Source organism: Belonocnema kinseyi, chromosome 1 (genome assembly GCF_010883055.1).
Source record: "Belonocnema kinseyi isolate 2016_QV_RU_SX_M_011 chromosome 1, B_treatae_v1, whole genome shotgun sequence".
NCBI lineage: Eukaryota > Metazoa > Arthropoda > Insecta > Hymenoptera > Cynipidae > Belonocnema > Belonocnema kinseyi.
In genome coordinates this window covers 87,017,298-87,024,958 of record NC_046657.1, presented here as the reverse complement: position 1 = coordinate 87,024,958, position 7,661 = coordinate 87,017,298, and the positions used below count along the sequence as shown (strand labels likewise).

At 33.0% G+C, this 7,661-nt stretch overlaps 1 protein-coding gene across 4 annotated transcripts in view; it reads right to left on the bottom strand.

The window, feature by feature from the left end:
• LOC117174804 (prolyl 4-hydroxylase subunit alpha-1-like) overlaps nucleotides 1-2,195 on the bottom strand; it is a 50,166-nt gene extending 47,971 nt beyond the window's left edge. For 3 of the 4 annotated variants that reach the window (XM_033364184.1, XM_033364196.1, XM_033364198.1), the window contains exon 1: nucleotides 2,123-2,195. The gene's annotated coding sequence lies outside the window, so the exon portion shown is untranslated. Of the gene's footprint in view, nucleotides 1-1,838; nucleotides 2,046-2,122 lie in introns of all 4 variants that reach the window. The other variant, XM_033364190.1, reaches the window with a different exon arrangement.
• Between the last annotated feature and the right edge of the window lie 5,466 nt (nucleotides 2,196-7,661).

The following is a 7,661-nucleotide window of genomic DNA, read 5'->3' as shown; positions in this document are numbered from 1 at the left end:
GAAAATTAAAATTCGAAAATTTTTTCTAAAGCCTCCAGGGGACTTCGTTTTCGCACGAAAAAATTTTATGTGCCCTTATTGCATCCGGACCCACAATTTGTTTACTTTTAATTTTATTAAGATTTAAATCAAAAATACGAATCCTAGCGTAAAGTGGGTCAAATAAAAGGGGTAGATATAATTTAGGCGAAAAACTTTGTTACATAAAATGTTGCAGCTCGTGTCGTTTTTCCACAAAGTTCATTTTTTTATTTTTAATATATTTTTATAACAAAATCTGATCAAAAAGCTTGTAGAGCTTTTTTGGTAGAACAACTTTTTAAACATTTCTTTCGCCTCTTGTGTCGTTCCTCTAAGAATTAAAATTTTTTTATTGTACTTCTTACGATTAATAAAAAATGTGCTCGTCATACCAATAAAATATTATTAAAAGATTCGAATGTCCTTTTCAGGAAAACATTTTTTGTTTATTAAGGTTTTTTATATAATTTTTTTCAAAAATTAAATTTTTTAGTTCTAATGATATTTTTTATGATTCGAAACAAAAAATGCGCGTCCTGTCAAAAAGTTATTGATGTAACATTTTTAGATATTTTTTAGAAGAACCGCATTTGTCTCTTCATTTTTTGATATTTTGCATTTCGTACCATGCGTTTTTTGGCTTTACATTTTAATTTTCATTCGTTTTCTTTCTTTTTATTTTGAAAAGGCTGTAACTTGCAATTCCTTACACATCTTTATGAAGTGTGCTAAATGGCAATTCAATCGCAAAATGCACTCTATTTTACTGTGTTTACAGGCTACAACGGCAACATTGACTACGACGACAACAAGGATGTACAGATCTCACGTAAAAACGATTTTTTTTACTAAGGGGGCCTCAAAACGTCGATATTTGATGAAAGACGCGAAAGTTACTTCTCACATAAAACAAATACCTTCTGATAATGATGAGAATGTCAAATCTTGTTAGTTAGCACAAACTTCCGAAAATGTACCATAAAGCGGAAGATAAGTATGATAACTTTCGTTCATTTACTTAAGCTCAGTATAAGTCCATCGTTATAAATTCTGCAACGCTATATATTTATAGTCGTGAGTTTCAAAATGCAGTAAATCGAACACTATTATAAATGTTAGTGAAACTACAGTTTCACTAAAAAGTACAAAATTATTCATCTACCAGAAGGCGACTTTATTTTTGTAGCCATTTTGTTCTCTCTATCCGATGAACTCTATTAGATGAACCTTTAATTTTTTGCAATTCGGATTCTAGGTTAAATTTTCCGCGAGAAGGTCCCGAAATAACTGCAATAGTTTTTTTGCAACGTTATAAAAATTTTGAAATACAATACCTGTCACTTACATAGGCTGAAGGTGACTTCAAGCGCATCTTCTTTCAGTAGCACAATACTACTTAATCGAATATTGATGCGCTTGAAGTCGCGTTCAGGAGAAATTATGACATTTAAAAAAAGTTTTTAACGTTGAGAAAAAAAACCATTGCAATTACTTCGAGACATTCTAATGAAAAATTTAACGCAGAATCCGAATTTAGAAAAGCTAAATGCCCATCTTCCTGTTTTTTAAAGTTTATTTTGTATTATACGGAAGAGATACTATGTGGATACTATATGAGTACAAAGCAAAACATAATTGCCAATTAATATGCCAGTTCAAGCATATTGCTTCCATGTATTACCGTTCAGTCAAATTGATTTAGAAATGTGGAACAGTATACTTTAGAAAACAAATTGAATACGATGTGAACTGCCAGATTAAAAAATTCCAAAAAGAAACATTTTTTACAAAATAAAAACATTGAGTAAGAGTATCACCCAGATATATTGAAATGACAGTAAAACTCTTCTATAGTGCCGATTTTGGGACTGACGGTTAGTGAGAATTAACTCATTATAGTCCGCCCCGCTTTTGTTGGTCACGACCGCGCCGGAGTGCTCGCCTGAGTGACAACTGCAGACCCCGCGCACCACACTCAGATCATGTTATTACTACCTGCTGAGGGGTGTCAATTCTCGGAAGGGCTATAGAAGGGAGAGGTACTGAAGGGTTTCACTGTATTTATAATTTTAGCATTTTAAATATTATTAAGACCACGTACCTTTCTGCTTATTTTAGTTTCGTTCTAGAGAACTCTGGTATCTTCAGAATAGGAAACGAAGGAACTGTGTCACAAATATGTCTTCTACTGTATGCTATATTTTATCGCAACGACTCATAAAACTCCGAAGCAGCTATAATAAAAATGACCAAACTCACGACTTCGGTGAATATTTGGAATTTTTGTTAAATAAGTTCATAAATTTCTTTTTGTTTTGAATCCTCGTGTATTGAATTTATTTCTGTGCGCTCATTACGCTAATTTACAATTATATAATAATAAAATAATGTTATATATAATATTATATTATAAACAAAATTCACAGTACTAAAGCCATAAATCCATTTGAAAACTGCAATCAAAATCGGGAAATTATAAAGGTATATGGCGAATAATAAACTAACATATCGAGTAACATTTGCAAATGCACCCCTTAAAATTTGGTTGTCCTCAATCTTATCGAAACTCCCCTTGATTGTAGTTCTGTAGTGAATCTCGTTTGATCCTGCTATGATAATGCATCTAATGTAACAGGTTGTCAACATATATGTGACCGTCACGAGGAAAGGCACCTTAGGTTTAACAGGCAAATTTCAATAGTTAGAATACAACAAATCCACAAAAACAGAGTTTTTCGGCCTCCTATTTCACGAATAGTTTGAATACTTCTGACCTTAAGGGCATGTGATACTTCGTCGTGTGGTAAATTGAATTGAGTTCTTCCGGGTTTTCGTCCACAAAAATTATAATTTTTAAAAAGTTAATTCGGAAACGCTATAAAATGGCGTTGTAATCTTTTTTTGAAAGATAATAACAACAAATTTATTCTGCTAAATAAAAATGTTATCGATGTGCACTATTTTGAGGTTAGGATCAGTTTTCAACTCCATGCAATTTCGATAATGTAGATATCTGTTCTACAGATGCTGTCGTTAGCCACTTAGAAATTATTTATGAAATCAACTTTTTTAATTGTCTACAAACAAGGTTGGTTTCGGGACATTAGTTACTATGTTATTTTTGTTTCCTCAAGTTTTCAGCTACAAATATTATGTAGTTTGGAAGTAAAGCTGTCGATAATTATAACACACATGATCTCAAAATACATAGCCTCATTCCTTAACTTTTTTAAAAATAATCTTTATTGTTGTTGGAAGATAGCCGGGGGAACCTAACACTTGTAAAATAATAGAATATAAATAGAATATACAGAATATTAAAAATGATAATTTTTGTATATTTTTATTATATTGTAATAATACATTAGAATAATTCAAGTTCTTAATAATAGAAATAACTATTCTTTATATTAAAACTTTAGAAATTTTAGTTTATTTGTTTTCAACTTTGAAGACCTGATCTTTATATTATAAATTTTACTCTGCTTGAAAATTAAAAACCTTCAAAAGACATTTCCAGTGTATTTAGGGTCAATTTTCAATCCTCGATATTTTTAAATTCTAAAAACAGTTAATTTTGGCTTAGTTCAAGCAAATAGTTTTTAAATTATCCACAAACGTTGAAAATATTACAAAAACTGAGAGAAATACTGAATATCTCATGTTTCTTATCAGCTGTCATTCAAATGTAGGGACAGGCTCGGTCAACTCGGTGGAAAATAATTGGCGAGATTCAGCGCACTCTGTGATGGGCAGGAGAACTGCGCCGAGTGTCCATGTGTTGGTGCATGTATATGTATACGCCTATCCTTACATGTGTTGCATCTCAAAATAATTAACTAAAAACGAAGAATGAACACAAAATGAAGCAAATAAGAAACGCAAAATGAGAAATAAAAGAGAATTAGGCTTCTATTTCTTATTTTGTGTGTCTCATTAACTTCATTTTGCCCTTATTTTTATGAAAAGAAATAATTACATTATGATTGAAGAAGTACATTGGAATTTTTATTTTTTAATAAGCCACTTTGATTTACAGTTTACAAATTTTTCTTGACATATTATTTTGAAACCTGTTAAAATATTGAACGTCGTGTTGGGAACTTATGACCTATCACTTGCTTGTCATTAATTTTTTTAAAGTCCACAACCACTCACTAAACAGGTTTTTTTGATCCATTCTAAATAATTGTTTAACTAGTACCAGTGCAGCATGCAGCATACGACAACAAGCAATTTACTATGCGCACACGCGTGTGGCCCTCGGCGTTTTGCGTCAGAGCCATCTGCGACGGGCAGGGGAACAAATTTGACTCCCCTCCCGGCCTCTCAACCCGTCCTTCACAAAACTGTCTCACTGCATTTGCATGGCGAGTCACTCCCCTGGTAATATCAATAATTTTGTAAGTATCACATGTTCTTAATCAGTGTGGGCATGTGGCTAGTACAGCGTGAAAAGAGGCAGGAAAAAAAGTACCCATTCTATGACAATATCAATTCGAGAATCAAGCTAAATATCCCGAGCATATGTGATTCAACGAAGGAGACCCGCCTCAACGTCTTCACACACACAGAGACACACACACACGCGCGCGCGAAAATATGTCTAGTCGTTTTTAGAATGGTGCTAATTGTTCTTATGTCTTAAAAAATCCTGAAATTTGCAAAGATTTCTTCTCGTGATTATTGTATTTTAAGATAAGAATGAAAAAATTAAACATATAGAAAGATTTTCCAAATTGTCGAACAAGAATGTAGAAAGTTTTAAGGCACTTTTTCAGCAAGATTAAAAAAAAAATTAGGAAGAATTCGAATCATCCTAAAAGATATTTAGAAGTTCTGAAAAAGTGGAATTGGATATTTAGAAGTATTTTGAAATATCTGAAGCAAATTATATATATGTTTAGATTTAGAAATAAAATTTACGAGCTTTTTGATACATTTGATAGGTTTGAGAAGAGTGGGAAAATTTTCCTAACATTTCTACGGAAATTAAAATGATTTTTTATTTTCGTAAGACAAGAATGGAAAAATTAAAAATTTAAAAAGATTTTCCCAATTGTTGAAAAAGAATCTAAGAAATGTCGAAGCATTTTTTATTTTGCACGTCTTCTTTTAAAACATTAATAAAAATTCTAACCCTTCTACGAGATGTTCAAAAGTTCTAAAAAAAAAATTATATCACGGTGGCCAAGTTCGATTTAAATAGTTTAAAAAAAGAATTTTTTGTATTGTTATCTTTTTAAATGACGGAATAATTGAGCCTCCCGTGATCAAAACGGGACACGCTCGAAATGCCTTGGTTTCAGTTGGCCTCTTGGTTATTCTCGTTGTTGATTTTTTCAAGTCGGATTTCACATTTTTTTGAAGCATACCTTGATTTAATGAAATTTAAAATCCGACTTGAAAAAATGAAGAACGAGAATAACCAAGAGGTCAACTGAAACCAAGACATTTTCGAGCGTGTCCCGTTGTGATCGCGGGAGCCTCAATTCAATTTATAAAGTATAATACGAAAAATTGCATAATTGAAAAGTTGTGAATTTTAAATTTTTATTCTGATGCATACATTAGTTATTTGAAGAATTTTACAATGCAGTTTAAAGGGGAATTGTATCCAATACATAAAATACTACGTTATACTGGTAATTACATATTTACATACATTTTTCAAACAATGTGTTATTGTTTTCAGGTATTTTCTCTTAGAAAAGAAGTAGTACCGGACCACTATGGACAGACTACTCCCTCCACTTTCCTTTTCCCCCTGCGTCGAAATATGGCACCGACATTCTTGTCATGGTGGTAATACCTACCCTCACCGCTATCGGACAACTATTTGCTGCCGTCTGTACGGTGCGCGTCCCGACTCCTACTCTCTACTATTGCACACTTGTTTGAAGGGTGGTTTATGAGTGTATTACCTAACACATCCTGCCTGTGTTATTTTGTTCAAATCGCGGATAAAAATGTTCCCGCAACTGACTGGGAAACTGAATGTATTAATGTTACTTAAATCACATCTAGTTTAAGCCTGTATAAGTCCATTCAAAAGCATTAAGAAGTCCTTTTTGACTCCCGTTACTTACTGACCGTCTGTCAGAAGTAAATTTTTCTTAGATGGTTGCAAAATCGATTGCCTCCTGAAGCTGAAAAATATTGTAGACGATTTCTGGTTACCCACAAAGTAGTATCCAAAATAATGCCTAACTATCTTAAGGCTACTGCATATTTAGTAAGGGGACGATAATGAGTAGATACACGTTGACATACTTTTAAAAAGACGTATTTATTATATGAAGGAAATTTTCAAACGAAAATGATTTTATTACATTTTTACACTTATTTTAGATCACTAGTTAAATGTGATTCTTTTTAGGACATTCATGCATACACGAGAACTCAGGTGAGTTAATAAAATGCTACCAATTTCATGATAGACAATGTCGAGTCAATCGTCGTTAAGTTTGGATGATAGTCGTCTATGAAGAATATCTTTGTAATAATTACTCTTTTCTTTGTTCACGACGTTAAAAATATATTGTTCAGATGGTTTGGGTAACTTTTTAGAGATGCAATGATCAGTTAGTAATATTATAATATTAGTCACGCAATTTTCAAATAAGTCACACAAGGCTTTTATCAAAGTAACATACTCGTCTGCACGCAAAAGAACATTCTTGAAACCAATACACTTTTTATTTCTTCACTTGATAAGTATTTTCACTATTTTCACATTCAGCGGCTGGTCCAGTTATTCTGTCGAAAAGAATGGTCCTTTTTCCAAAGATGTTGTAAATATCAATTTGTTGTCATTTATCTCAAGGGGCTCAGTGTGATCGCATGACTGTCGTTTGTACTTATCTCAAAGACATGAATTGAAGTTTGGCTAACTAAGACATTTTTGAATTAATTTCCTCGCTATTTTTGACAAAACAAGTTTTAAACTACAAACCTAAGAGAAAAAAATATACAATTACGTTTGCATGTACTTCGAATTTCGAGCTTCATTTGGTCAAAAGGTGAGAATGAGTCCATTACGTAGTGCCAACGCACTACTATTCTGACCGAGCGGCGCGGAGGCCAGCCTGCGACGCAACAGTCGAAGCACCAAAAGAAAAAAATTAATATCTGCGGAACAAGGCCCAAATACCTTTCGGGTATTTATGTGTTTTTTCGAAAAAGCGTGTACTTTATGCTCTGTATACACGCTGCTATTGTGTAAAAGCATGATGACAAGTTTTTTAATTAAAGTAGGAGTGATAAACAATGTGCGACCTTGTGGATCAAAATTGATCAAGAGTGAAGGGTTCTAGAATTTTACGAAAATGGCACTTTTTGTTCGAAATTTCGAACTTCCAAGGGCTGTCAAATTTTACCATTTCCACCGAATGCGTTGAACCTTGGTAAATCGCCTTTTTTTACAGAGTACTTTCACATAAAAAAATCGGTAGCGAAATCCGTGACATGCGTGCGCAGCGACTTCCTTGACCTTGAGGTTGACCTTCATGGCTTTTTGAAGGTCAACTTTGTTTTTTAAAATGGAAACCCCCATTTTTTACATCTGCAATAGATAGAGCAGAAAATTCTACGTTCAGGTATGTACCCCAGTCATAAGTCAATTGTAACGGTCAAGATCA